Source organism: Podarcis erhardii (genome assembly GCF_964252035.2).
Source record: "Podarcis erhardii genome assembly, chromosome: 9".
NCBI lineage: Eukaryota > Metazoa > Chordata > Lepidosauria > Squamata > Lacertidae > Podarcis > Podarcis erhardii.
Window position 1 is genome coordinate 78,096,531 of NC_138512.1, and position 15,306 is coordinate 78,111,836.

General features: G+C 46.6%; 1 protein-coding gene across 4 annotated transcripts in view; it reads left to right on the forward strand.

Moving 5' to 3' along the window:
* LOC309350311 (CD209 antigen-like protein D) overlaps positions 1-15,306 on the forward strand; it is an 86,783-nt gene that overhangs the window by 54,376 nt on the left and 17,101 nt on the right. The gene's annotated exons all lie outside the window — the stretch shown is intronic.

Consider the following 15,306-nt stretch of genomic DNA (forward strand, 5'->3'; position numbering starts at 1 on the left):
TTGGATAATTTTCTGGATATCAAGGAAGATGAGATGGAGAAACAAATTGAGTGGGCACACAGCACTAAATCAGCATCTGCAAGAGCAAGGGAAGTTCCAGGAGACTGCTTAGTTCAATTCTCTACAAGAACCATTCAGGACAAGATTTTGCAAACTCAGAACAACCTACAGATTGACATCCAAAGGATTACAAGTGAAGGAAATCCCAACTAGACTCCTAAATAAAAGGAAAGACTACAAATTCCGAGCAGATGCTTTAAGAAAACCCAACATCTTGGGAGTTCCCTCAAGGACTGAGCTTTCAATTCAGAAAGAAATTATTGTGAGCAACAGAAGAACAAGAATGTGTTAGCTTCAGTTTTCTATTTTATACTTTGTGTAATGTTAGAAACAAATGAGCAGTTCAGAGAGTGAAGATATAACGTCTTATAAAAGCAATATGGGAAGCCACAGAAAAATAAGAATGGTAACATATGATGTTCTTAACATGCATTATGTGAAAACCTAAAAAATAAAAAAAAAAAATTAATAGAATTGTTTTTATGCATACATGAAATAGACCATCCAAATAGGCAAAGGCACTTCTATAGAGGATGTTCCATCTTTCTCCAAATCCTGCCTTAGCCCTACTATCTTTGAACATACACTTGGGCTCCACCCTGTGGTAGGGTTGCCCTACATCTGGGTTTTCCCCGACACATCTCCTTTTTCAGGGTCTACATCCCCATCCTCGAGGATTTTTAGAATTTGCCAAAATTTCCGGGCGGGGGGGTGTTCTTTTCTTCCTTTGGTACCAAGAGAAGCCCCACAGGAGCATATTTGTGCTTGGGAACTCCCACTCCAGGAGTGTGACATAGAACACATGTGCCCTGGGAAGTGGTGTGTCTGGGAGCTTTCCTTCCCAGCCAGAGAGTGTGCATGTGCAAGGCAAGTCCAATGTGCCCCCATCCCACAACCCTGCCAGAACCATCTCTCTCTCTACTGGCTCCCTTGGACCTGACATGGGAACCGAGAGAAGGCAGAAGCACAGCTGGCCTCAATCTTTTGTTTCATGTTTCTGCCCTCCTATGTTTCTCAGCAGCTGCAAGCGAAGAAGTTAAGGGAGCTCTTTTTCCACACTGGGTGCTTCAACCTGTGCCCAATAGCGAAGGCAGAATAGCGAAGGCTGTTTCATGGGAGTCTCACCCACCGCACATTAACTTGCAGTGTTTGTTTGGGGAAGGGGTATTTTATTCACCCCCAGTGGAGCCTGCTGCTGTGCAAAAGCCCTAGCTACACCATTGGTGCAGCAGTGTGCCCAAGTACACACAAAGAGGCTCCAGGAAGAGGAGGCAACCAGTACACTGGGGAAAGGAGGAGGGCAGCAGCAGCAGCCACTGTGCTTTCAAAGAAAGCGCCAACCATGCTGACGCCCCCACTGGCAGGCTGGGCAGGGCAGGGCTGGCCAGGAGGATGGCAGGTGGAGCAGTCCCACTGCGCTGAGCATCCTGCCTCCTTTGCCGACTCACTGGCCACCCCACTAGGGCTTTCTCTCACCACAGGTGCTCCTTCACAACACCCATCTCTCTCTCTCTCTCTCTCTCTCTCTCTCTCTCTCTCTCCCCTCCCTTCTCTCCAAGCTCCATCGCCTGCCCCACCTTTGCTTTTTTCACGCTGTCAGTTGCTCCTTTGAAAAACCATCTCCTCTTCATACATTTATTTATTCTTTCTCCCCCCTCCCCCTCCCCACTCAGTTCAATGCTGCAAGTGCTTGCTCAGAATGAATTTGGTGGGACTAAAGAAACCTGCATAGGATCGAAGGCATCGTGGCAAGGAGCATGTGCCTCTTATTCCATGCGTGCGCACACACAAACACACTCCCACCATCATGCTAGCTTTATTTCAGTGAATTTGGGTTTCTCTCCTGCCCAGTTCTAATGAATAGGGTCAGGTTAACCTTACTAGCACTCAGTGAGGAAGGCAAGTCTGAGGGACTGCTGAAAGGTGAACCAGCAAGTTTTATGGATGAACAGGTACTTTTAAGTAGGTTCCAGGTTTCGTTTCTTTTCAGAACCATGATTCAGCCTTGAGGTACTTTTAAATAACAGACTCAGGAGCAAGTTTCATTAAATTCAATATGCCTTACATGGAATAGATATGTGTCGGATTGATCTGTGAATCTACAAAAAGTTTTTCATCAAATCATATACAAGTGTAATGTAGTTCTAACCTGCTCATACACACGTTTACTCACAAGTAAATTCCACTGAGTTTAATGGGACTTGAAACATCCCTCAAACATCCAGGATTAGAACAATTTCCTAACTTGTCAGCAAATGTGTTCTCTTTTTGCTCTTCAAAATATGGCAACCTTTCTGTACCACAGAGAACTAGTAGGCTTTTTACTGACAGCAACACAGTAGCTCAACAATGGAAGAACCAGACTTAAATACCCCTGGAGTATGGGGAAATAATATCTGGGATACAGCAATACCTGAGTGCCTCATGAAACACAGAAGGGCAATTCAAGGCAAAAACAAAGAGACACCTTCCAAGAAATATAGACCCCTTTCTTTAACTACTTTAATGTCCAAAATCATGACGCTGTTATAGCCAGGGCCGTCTTTACTCGGGTGTGAAAGTGGTGTGGTGCACCTGGGTCCCAAATTATGGGGGGCGCCAGGCGCCCGCCACTGAAACCACCTCAGCTCTTAACAATCTACCTGTTATGAAATAATAAATACTGTATTTTTCCATGTATTATTTAGACAACCTTTTTTTACCTCAATATTAAGTCTAAAATGGGGAGGGGGTCATCTTATACATGGGGTGTGCCTCGTTGGGACAAGTGTTATCGCAAGCAGAATAGTATCAGCAGTGTTTGTCCACTGTGTATTGGCGGTGGCTGCGTCAATTGTGAGTGACAGGCAGCTGCTTATCCTAATCGGGCAGACGATAGGCGGCAATGGAGGCATGCATGATTGCAAAGGGCGCTCCGGTGGGTGAGTCATTTTCGTGGCTGAGAGGATGGCTGCCTGTGGTGCAGAGGGGTGCCACCAGCTGCCTCTGCAGGAGCAGCAGCCAAGGCTGTCCCATGGGGAGAACCTGTGGGGTGTGGCAGGTGAGAGAGAACCCCCTCACAATCTCCTCCCTCTGTGTGTGTGTGTGTTAGACTGTTTCTAAAATTCATTTCTTGGTGCATTTCTTGGTGCATTGGCCGGGAAAACAGCATTCCCCGAGGACAAGGGATGTGGGTCCAAGGCATCCCTGTGGTGAACAGCTCGGATTCTTTTTTAAAAAAAAAATAAAAAATTATTAACCGGCCAATCAAATCAAATTAAATCACATCACATAAATTCCGAATTACAAAGCCAAATTTTAAATTTTGTTCGGGGGACCCATATTTCAAGATCCGAAGGGGGATTCTGATCATCTTCTTGCTACTGCGTTAATGTCCAAATCAGTCCAAATCAATCCAAACAGAGTTCATAATTCTATCCAGTCTTATCTTGCTGTTTCCACATCACATCTTGTTCATATATTTTCTCTTTTTTCTTTATGATCTCTTCTGATAGTCTCCTTAAGCCGATAAACACCAATAATAATCCTGTGTGAATTTTTCCGTTCTTCCAATCCTCAAATCGAGATGGTTTCCATATAACATCGCCTTCATAGATAACATCGCTCTTTCCATCATTAATCTCGCAAAACTGTCGCTCTTAAGTCCCACTGAGGAGTTTCACCCACAATATAAAAACAGCTCTATTTCTCTATTTCTCCTCTCAGACTTAAGTCCTCCAACAGAACTTCCCAATATGGCGACGGCATTTTTAACTGCGTCATTCCAAAGCTCTTATACATTCCACGCTCTTCTTAAAACATGCTTTGGTTCGAAAGTTTATCTCCACACAGCCTTAAATCCACAGCTTAAGTCCTTAAAACGACATTTCTGACTCGTGAGGGGAGAGGATTCTTGTTTAATCACATAAGGAAACAAAGGAAATTCCCCCCCCCTCCCCCATCAGTCATTTGCCATACCAAGTCTTGGCGTATCTTCTCATGATTTCTCTTGTTCCTCTGACTCGTCTTATTTTATCAGAGATCTCTTCTGTTAGCAGTCTTTACTCCCCCTTCTTCTTTGAGATATGTGCATTCCTTCATCCAAATTGTTTCTTTTGAAGTTCTTGCAGCTAGTGGCGTGGATCAGGGACGGCGTCCAGGAGCACCGGAATCCCACAGGAGGGCTTTGTGCCTAGTGCCCCCATCCCCACAAATTCGGGGGTGGTATAGGGCACAGCAGGCAAGGCAGTCCCCACCACCACCCTGGGGGGGGGTAGGGAGGCTAATTACTCCCATCATAGCCTCCAAATTACCTCGTGTGGGTCGGAGAGATGTTATTGTCAGCCATCTTCCGATGCACCCCCTAGTGGCCCCGTGAACAGCTCGGATTCGGTGTCAGCGGTTCCAGTGCACATCCTGCCAAGTTTCTGGGAGGAATTGCCACCCGTTCCTGAGTGGAGACACTGCAAGGACCGGAGAAACAGCAACGGCCAAAGGAAGGTACCTCGAGGAAAAAGGTAAAGCTCCACAGGGCATTTGTGGGAGCAGAGGGGTTTGATCAGCCCCCACCAGTAGGACAATAAAGGTGCCACTGGTTTTGGTTCCGCCCAGTAGGAGCAGTAAAGGTGCTGCTGGGCCCCAGTCGAAGCCGTGAAGTGCTGCCAGTTGGTTTTTGGTAAAAGGGGGATTGGGGGAGGTGCATGGGTTTCTGAATGTGCGTGTGGGGACACTCTAGTGAATGTTTTGAGTGCGTGAGACGTTGGGGGCGCAGCGCCACCGGCGAAGTGATGTGTGGTCTTTGGCAAATCCGTACAGGCCACTAATAAGCCTCAAAAAAAGGTGACCGAGTGAGAAATAAGGCTAGGAGGATGGAGGGTCCCAGGGTCAAGGGGAATAAAAGCAGTAAAACAACTCCCACGACCCCATTACAGTGCTTCCTGGAAAAAATTGGAAAGACACAACGAAAATAGAGGAGTGGGGATTTAAAAACTGAAGAAAAATAGACTCCAACACTAATGTGAAGTTGCCTGACCATCCCCATGGCTTCGGAAAAGTAGAACTGTGTTTACCCAAGCCAAACTGCAGAGGAGGGAGGAATAATTAGCCCCCCTCCACCCTATGCAGCAACTGCACCGAGGCTACCAGATCTGGGAACAAATAGGGCTCCAAGGGCTGCTTCTCTGCCCCGTGCCCAGGCTAAGGATCCAAATGAGATTCCCTCCCTGCCCGCTGCCCCTCCACAACCCCCAAGCAAAAAGACTGTTGCAGCAAAGGCAAGTGAACAGACTGTTTCTCAATTCATGCAAGTAACAGTGTGGGATGTAAACACAGGAGCAGTCAATGACAACATTCCTAGAGTGTACATGTTAGAACATGGGGAGGGATGTCTGTCCAGCAAGCAGGTAAACTTCCTGGGGACGGACTTCCTCCGCATGTGACCAGAGGTGGGTGTGGCCTCACCTGTGCAGGTAATGATAAAAGCACAGGGCAGGCAGCCATTCTCTCTCTTGCCTCTTGCCTCTCTCTGCCATCTTCCTTCAATGAGGAAACATCTAAGGATGCTCTCTTGGCTCCCAGCCAAGAGAGGAGATAAGGACTATCTTGCTACAAGATAGATTCTAAGTGTATGTAACCTTTTTAAAGCCTGCCTACCTTCTGGTATTGTGAACAGAACGTGAGTAAACTCTTTTATACTTTTATAAAAACGGTGTCGTGTCTTGTATTTTAAGAGGGAACAAAGGGGAAATTACCAGAGTAATTATTACAGAGGTTCTAGCGAACCTGTGCAGATGTTACCGTTGCGAACTAAAAGGGGAATGTCATAAACTCTGCTGATATTTTTGGGAACTTGTTAGCACAAGTTGGATAAGGATATAATTAGCCAATATATCCTCTCCTGCACCCCAGAACATTCCCACAAACAGGACATCAGCTTTTTTTTACTTGTGCCAGGCACTCGCAATAGCTTCGGGGGGGGGGAAGGGATGTGAGGCATGTTTATCTCTTGGCTGATATCAGAAGGACACTGCTGCATTCTCGCCAACCAGCTACTCTGTTTTTTTTTTTTTTTTTAAATATTTATTAAGAGTTTAAAGATTACAAAAAGAAAGAAAAAGAATTAAACAAATCAATATAATAAAATACAAAAACAGAAACAAAAATGAAACATTGAATTAACAAAACAAAACAAAAACAATTAAAAACACTTCCAGTATTTTCAATCTTAACTATCATTCACTTGTTTCATAGACTTCCTCACACCTCCCTTTTTGTATTCCACTTCAATTAACTGTTTCAGCAATTCCTTTCCATCATCTATTTTCTGTCCTGTAATTAATCTTAACATATTCTAACCTTGTTTTTTCCCTTTAATGCATTAACAATCTATCTGTACCTAGTTCCTTATAACATTTCTGCCAAAGACATATAACTTCATTCCACCGTTTTTCTATAGCTCATTAATTTTACAATATTTCTGTAAATAATCTTTAATTTTTTTCCAATCTTCTTCCACCGACTCTTCTCCCTGGTCTCGGATTCTGCCAGTCATTTCCGCCAATTCCATATAGTCCATCAACTTCATCTGCCATTCTTCCCGGGTGGGTAAATCTTGTGTCTTCCAATACTTCGCAATGAGAATTCTTGCTGCTGTTGTTGCATACATAAAGAAAGTTCTGTCCTTCTTTGGCACCAATTGGCCGACCATGCCCAGGAGAAAGGCCTCTGACCTGCTACTGCCTGGAGCCAATTAGGATTTACAGTCAAGCGACATAAACCCAGAAGGCCAAAGGTTACCCACCCCCCTGCCCCAAGTACTAACCTGGAAAGTGATTTTCTTAAAATCAAGTGAATGCTTTCTGTAAACTTTGTCAAAAGTTTTTCTTTTTAAGGTGCTATTTTACTCTGAAGAAGGAGCCGCAGCATAACATAGAATTTTTGAAACTTTGCCAGTGTGAAGGAACACATTGTTCTTCCTACAGACACTAGCAGATGAACTGAAATTTGCAACATGGCTTACAGGCCACAAAAGCTCTGAAAAAATAGAGCACAGGAAAAAAGACTTTTAAAAATCTCAGCTTACCCCTTGCAAAGTTTCCTGCCAAGCATACCCTTTTGAGTTAATATACCTTATGTGCGAATGTTATCTATCAAATGTGCAGTCGCTCTACCGTGTTTTTTCCTCTTCTTTTAACAGGTGAGCCTTTGCTTGAACACCTTGTGCCTTAGTCGAGCCTCTGCATCCCTATGAACCAGGTGATGAGGACCCAGATTGGACCCAGAAGCCGCTCCAGCCTTGTTGGAAGAGACCCAAGACGTCCACCGCCCGCGAAACTACTGCCCTGCTGACATCACTCCTGGATGCTGATGTTTTGCACGGCTGGAGAATCCAGCATGGATTGAAAGAGGACATTTTCTCATTTTCTTTTCTTTCCCTTTGCATATTCAGTTTTATTGAAGGTACACCACCCCTGCAGAGGAGGGTGTTTTAGTGGGTCTTTCATTCAGGGTACTTAAACCCCAGCCCACTTCATTATCTTGCCACCTGGCAGAGCTCCACCCAGAGCCTCCAGAACTTACCTAAAGCCCCCTTTGAACCACAAATAAAATGTGGGTGCAAATGGCAGAAATGGTGGCTTATTCCGCAAATCGAACCAATTGCACCGCCTGCACTCTGGCACCTGTAGATGCTCTGGGGGAGTGCCCCTCCTCCCTGTGCCTTGGAATGAATCATCAGTTACAGTCCCGATCATTCCATCCCTTTCCAGGGAGATGCAATCCCACTGCAATCATACCTTCCCAGCCCAAACCATTACACCTGAGTCCACGCCAGGAACTTATCTTTTGGCTGCAATCTGACTGCATGCCTGACACGCTTGGTGTGGGCTTCAGAAGGGGGAGGCAATGTATCTGCTCAAGAACATGATGTATATTGGGTATGTAGCAGGCATGGGGTTTGCTTCCTGACCCGATAACCTCTGCACCCCGTCGAAGAACAGGCATTCGGCTGACTTAGCAACAATTGCTCCCAAAATTGGGGCAAGCATCAGTCGCCTCAAGAAAGGATAGTGGCCCATTTGGGATGAGCCTGGCAGCTGTCCAAATTAAGAGGGGGGAATGAAGGAGGCGAGGACAGGTGCCCCACCTAGGCCCGAAGTCACCCCCGGCCAAAGCAGGCTCAAAGCTTTTCAAAATCATTTTCTCAGCAGCTAAAAGCCATTAGCTAAGCATCTTAGCTGAATAGAACAATGCTTTTCCATTTCTCAGGCCAGCTGACCTAGCTAAAAGAACAGAACTGAATCTTATCTCATTTGGTTGTACCACATCTGAACACGCTGAACGCAAGGCTTCTCTACCCCCTTTCCTGGGAAGAGTCCAAAAGAGTCCCAAGGCAGGAGCTTTCTGTTCATGCTCAGGGGAACTCATGGGGGAGGACTCGTGAGGAAGAGGAGGAGAAAGGGGAGGGAACTGGAAGGGGAATATATGCTCTGTGCAAAATGACCTGTGCTTGTTTGTGAGTTATCACACTTGCTCCTTCTGCCAGTTCATGGATGGTAGAAATAAAGCTTTTTCATTGAAACTATTCCTTAAATGTCTGTTTGACTCCCACTCCCTCTCCCAGGTGCAATGCTTTTTCCCACCCGAGGGCAAAGCCTCATAATGCTACACATACAGTGAGGGAGCTGCCAGAAGACCCTCGGAGATGGACCTCAGTATCTGGGCTGGACTATGGGGTAGAGACGCTCCTTCAGGTACACAGGGCTGAGGCTGTTTAGGGCATTAAAGGTCAGCACCAACACTTTGAATTGTGCTCGGAAATGTACTGGGAGTCCCTGGAAAACCTTTACGAACCAGTATTATATGATTCTTGCATCTCTGTAAAGAAGGACAGGATTTAAATGACAGAAAACATTTTTGAACAATATTTTTATTGGTAGTGACATATAAACATACAAAAACATAATAAACAAGAGAAACAAGTGTACGTAGTTATGAGGGGTTTCTAGCATATGAAGCTTATCAGAGTCCAATTCAGAGTTTGTGCAGATCTGTCTTTCTATCCAAGTACAGTTCTCTATGAGTTGCCATTGGTTGAAGGTCAGCTGCATGCAAGGCTTTTTTCCATTTGGAACTCGCTTGAATTCAGTTCTGACACCTCTTAGGTGGACACCATTGTAAGAGAGCAAGGGAAGTGCTTGTGGTCAGTTCCGGTCAGTGGCGAAGCTGCATGCTCTGCTACTGCGGGCGGAGAGCAGGCAGTGGCATGGCTGGCACCCTCCGTGGGGAGGAGGGTTCACCCCGGGGATGTGGCGCACATCCTGGGGGTGTGACACGCCACCTGCAGGAGCATGGTGCGCATCCTGGGGACGTGGTATGCTGTCTGCAAGGGCGTGATGCACATTCTGGGGGGCATGGCACCCGGTACATGCAGGTGTGTGCGGCGTGTGTCCGGGGGTGCGCAGCAATGGCACACTAACGAAATAGTGGGATGGGGGGTGGGCCGCTCCCTCTGAACTCCCATTCCTCTGCCAGTGGTTCTGGTACCCATTTTTCTGGAAAAATAGCACTGGTGGCGTGTATGTTTTGATGATGATGCATTCAATAAATGTAGAACCAAAAACGTTGAAATTTGAATGTTTCTGTTCCTTGTCTTTGTGCTTTAACTTTGCAAATGAAGATTTATATTAATAATAATAATAATAATAATAATAAATTTTATTTATATCCCGCCCTCCCCAGCCGAAGCCGGGCTCAGGGCGGCTAACAACAATCAAACAATCAAATATTCACACATTCTAAAAATATTACATTATAAAAATCAATTAAAATCAAATTAATGGCAACTAATCAAGCAAGATTCTAAGCAGGTTGCCAGAGGAGGGAGTCAGGCTGCGCCCTGACCAAAGGCCTGGTGGAACAACTCTGTCTTGCAGGCCCTGCGGAAGGATGTCAGGTCCCGCAGGGCCCTAGTCTCTTGTGACAGAGCGTTCCACCAGATTGGAGCCGCAGCCGAGAAGGCCCTGGCTCTAGTTGAGGCCAGCCTAACCTCTCTGAGGCCTGGGACCTTGAGGATGTTATTATTTGCAGACCGTAGGTTTCTCTGTGGGGCATACCAGGAGAGGCGGTCCCGTAGGTACGAGGGTCCTAGGCCGTATAGGGCTTTAAAGGTTAAAACCAGCACCTTAAACCTGATCCTGTACTCCACCGGGAGCCAGTGCAGCTGGTATAGTACCGGTTGAATGTGGTCTCGCAGCGAAGACCCCATAAGGAGTCTCGCCGCGGCATTCTGCACCCGCTGGAGTTTCTGGGTCAGTCTTAAGGGCAGCCCCACGTAGAGCGAGTTACAATAATCCAGTCTGGAGGTGACCGTCGCATGGATCACAGTGGCTAGGTCAGGGCGAGAGAGATAAGGGGCCAACTGCTTAGCTTGGCGGTGGTGGTACAACAAAATAAGCAATAAAAACACGTTTAAAACACATTAAAATATATAAAACATCTTTCGCATTTGCTGCAGCAGCACCGTCCTTATCAGGGAGGTGAACCTGGGCCCCGCCCCCTAGGCCAGATGGAGTTGGCCTGAGGAGGGAGAGGCCTTACACTCCAAGCACTCACGATGCAGCAGCAGCAATGTCCCTGGCCTCAATGAGGCCTCTTAAAGCCGTGGCGAAGGTGAGCCTGGGCCCCGCCCCCTAGGCCAGGTGGAGTTGGCCTGAGGAGGGAGAGGCCTTACACTCCAAGCACTCACGATGCAGCAGCAGCAATGTCCCTGGCCTCAATGAGGCCTCTTAAAGCCGTGGCGAAGGTGAGCCTGGGCCCCGCCCCCTAGGCCAGATGGAGTTAGCCTGAGGAGGGAGAGGCCCCACACTCCAAGCACTCACGATGCAGCAGCAGCAATGTCCCTGGAGGAGTCTGTCCACATCGGCTGGAGATATCCGGTCAAAATGGTCCAATACTGAACCCGAGGACAGTCGAGGGGCCTCCAGTTCCTTTATTGTATCCAAATTGGCAGGGAGGTCATGGCGGAGCAACAGGACCTTCTCCGCAAAAAAGCTCGCAAATGCCTCACAGCTGTGTGTCAGATTGGTATTTAAATTTGGCTGTCCTTCAAGGGACGTTAAAGACCGAATTATACTAAATAATTGCGCCGGGCGAGAGCTAGCGGATGCAATGGAGGCCGAGAAGTAAGACTTCTTAGCGGCCTTCACAGCCATCTCATAGGTTTTCATAAAAACCCTATAAGATGTTCTTGAGGCTCCGTCACGGGCACCCCGCCATACTCGCTCTAGCCGTCTGAGGTCCCGCTTCATTTTCCGAAGCTCCTCGGTAAACCAGGGAGCCCGGTTTCTGCGGGGTTGCAGAGGGCGCTTAGGTGCGATCTCATCGATGGCTGCCAGGAGCTGGGTATTCCAGCCCTCAACAAGCTCAGTCAATGAGTCGCCAGGGAGAGCAAGGTCCCGCAAGGCTTGACGGAATCTATCAGGGTCCATCAGCCTCTGCGGGCGAGCCCAAATCGGCTCGCCACCTAAGCAGGGTGGGGGTGGAAAGTCAATCCTGGCTTTCAGAGCGTAGTGATCAGACCATGGCACCTTCATCGAAGGAGACATGATCACATCTATACCGGCACCAAAGATCAAATCCAGCGTGTGGCCTGCTTGATGTGTGGGGCCCGAAACAAACTGGGAGAGCCCTAGTGTCGCCATGGAAGACACCAGGTCCAGAGCCTGTGAGGAGGGAGTGGCATCAGCATGGATGTTGAAGTCTCCCAATACCAATAGGTTAGGGAACTCCAAGGCCCAGCCGGCCACCACCTCCAGCAGGCCTGACAGGGTGGCTGCTGGTGCGCTAGGTGGCCGGTACACCAGCCAGACAGCCAAGCTCTCCTCGGAGCCCCACACTAGGCCAACACATTCAATGCCGGGGATCGATGGCGATGGTAGAGCCCTGAAAGAACAATCTTCCCGGATTAATAATGCCACCCCTCCCCCCCGGCCCACAGTCCGTGACTGGTGGAGGACAGAGAAACCCGGGGCGCCATCTCTCGTAAGGTAACAGTTACCCCTTCGCGCACCCAGGTCTCCGTCACACAAGCCAGGTCGACCCCCTGCGAGGTAAAGAAATCTCGCAGGGTGGCGGTTTTGTTGCCTATAGACCTGGCATTGCACAACACCAGTGAAGGAGGTGAGTAATCCTTGCTCACCCTACCCCCGTCTCTCGGGATGGGGCGCAGATTGAAGGGGTACGAGCATATCCGTATCTCGATCCCCTTCGCTTATAACATCTGCCCCCACCGCCATACCTCCCTCGCCCCTCCACGGTAGCAATCCCAAGCCTCATAGTAACCTCCATTTACAAAATAGAAAAACAAAACAACCAAAAAACAATTGTGCCCAAACAAAAACCAATCCCCACCCCACTCAATATCCCACCCCAAAACAGAACAAGATAGAAGAAACAAGAATACATAGATAAAACCCACCATTCATGGTGGTACAACAAAATAAGCAATAAAAACACGTTTAAAACACATTAAAATATATAAAACATCTTTCGCATTTGCTGCAGCAGCACCGTCCTTATCAGGGAGGTGAACCTGGGCCCCACCCCCTAGGCCAGATGGAGTTAGCCTGAGGAGGGAGAGGGAGAGGCCTTACACTCCAAGCACTCACGATGCAGCAGCAGCAATGTCCCTGGCCTCAATGAGGCCTCTTAAAGCCGTGGTGAAGGTGAGCCTGGGCCCCGCCCCCTAGGCCAGATGGAATCAGCCTGAGGAGGGAGAGGCCCCACACTTTGCCATATTTCCTGGTACAAGTGTTGAGATAGGAAGCTTTCCAATATTACTAGCAGAGTTTGTGAGGAGTAAGGACTCTTCTGGGGGATATGCTTTGAAGGAAAAGTATGTACCCAGCCTAAATAAAAAATAAAACTAATAACTTTGGGGGGGGGGGGAATAAATAGTATATCAAATCTGAAACCAACATTTCCCTAGGTTTATGCTTTATGTGGAATGCTGATTGGATGTGATGAGCAGCCAATCAGGAAATGGTATAGCCTAAATGGGAGGAGTTCTGGAATGCCTGACATCACAAGGGAGGTGGTTCTTAGCCAGTGGAAGGATGAAAAACCCTTAGGAGGAAATTAGGGGAAAGATTGTTCCATGGCAACACCAAGGTATCCAAACAGAAAGAGGTCTGAGGGGTGTAACACTTTCCTTACAAGCTATGATATTTGCAGGGACTCATTCCAGGGCCAAAAGGTCACCAAGAGGGAAAATGATAGGGAGCTCTTATAAACTACAGATGGTTTTTCTTTTTCAAATACTAGACCTCAGGGTCATCCAATGAAACTGAGTGGTGGAACATTATAAGGATGTGCACAGGTGCTGTCTTGCCAGCGTCCCCTGCTGGCTGTTTGGCCAATAGTAACCACCAGGCAAGCAACAGGTTCTTTGGATTCCACTGGACAGAGAATTGACAGACTCTTAAGTAGAGACAAACTCTTATTAATTGATAAACATCAGGAAAGAAATTGATCAGCAACCTGGAATGCAGTCTAATATAAAGCCAACAGCAACTGGAATAAACTACAAAGCTAGCAATATAACCAATAAGCAAAATATCTCAGGCAACAACAACAACAAAACAGATAGAATAGGTTTAGTTCTTCATGTCTCTCCAGCTGATGGAGATCTGGAAGTATCTGGTTGAAATTATCAATTTGTCCCTTGGCATGGGGACATTCTCAGGGGAGCTGAAGGAAGCAGTGGTATGTCTGCTCTTAAAGAAAACTTCGCTAGATCCTTTAGACCTATCCAATTACCGCCCAGTTTCAAATCTTCCATGTCTGGGTAAGGTAATTGAGAGAGCGGTTGCTGAACAGCTTGGTAGGTTTCTGGAGGAAACATCGGCTTTAGATCCATTTCAGTCTGGGTTCCGTCCTGGTTTCAGGACCGAGACAGCTCTGGTTGCCCTAACAGATGATCTCTGTAGACAACTAGGGGATGAGGGAACAGTTCGGGAATATATACACAGTAACTTATTAAAAATTAGGCAATAAGTAAAGGACAATACAATATTATTGATGTCCACAGCTGAAGAAAGGAAAAATTACTGTAATTTAATTGGCTGCTCCTCTTAACGTCAGTTCATAACTGTTGTTTGCAAATGCTTACTGAAGTCCTATAAACTAGATATGAGAATGCAAATGAGAATGCTATATTATCAGTAAATATATGAATTATTTGAAAAGCAATTGTAATTGTCAGGGAACTGCCATCAGTGCCGGAGGGAGAGAGCAAAAGCCAGAGGGATTATAGAGAGCCTCCAGGGATCGGGAGAAGCAGCTCCTCTTCTGGAGAAGAGAATAAATGCAGCTCCAGTGGAGGGGGGGGGGCAGGAGTCGGATGTGGCGAGGTGGTCCCACGACTCCTTGCCTGGGACAAGCAGAGAAGGAAGGGGTCCTCTGCTGCCCACGCCCTCTCTGTGCAGAAGGCTTTCGCGCAGAGAGGGAAGGCGGAGACTGGGCGTCAAGGAGCTTTTATGCTGGAAGAAGTTTAAGAAACACCCACTCACGGATTCTGCCAGCGATTGAGTCAGCCACGGGTGAGTGGCTCTCCAGACAGATAAAGTTTACATTAGCAGCCAACCAGGGAGAGATTTGCCTGCTTGCGCATGGGCAACCCCTTGGAAACCTAACAGTAATGAACAGATTATGCTTGTAGGACTGCAAGAAGTTCTGTAAGGAGGATTATTTGAAATATTGCAAGAAAAACTATGAAAAGACTTATTAGTTAATGATAATTAAGAGTAATAGAGAAATTAAGAAATGCAGAACAAGTGATAAAGAACAGAAAATCATCAGAGGTTGTTGATGGAAGTCTAAAACTTTATATAAGATAAGAAATTATGTTAAATGATTGTTGGAAATGATATGTTTAAAAAAACTAATAAAAATGTGGAGAGAGAGAGAGAATGCTATATTATCTAAAACATTTTTCAATACTTTTGAATCCATATGGAACATCTTTTTGGTATAAGATGGAGACTGATCCAGCAAATGAAAACGAAAGACATTTCAGTTATATTGGACTCAACAATGTCTTTACAGGAAATGATTGTCTAATACTGATAGACCGCAAAGTTTAATGTTGGAAATGCCTCACTGAGACATATTTTTGGCCTGATGTTGTTGCCCATTTGTACTGATGAAATCCTTGACATTGTAGATGTGCATCTATTTTAAAAATTATGTTCCTGTAATAGGGAGATTAAG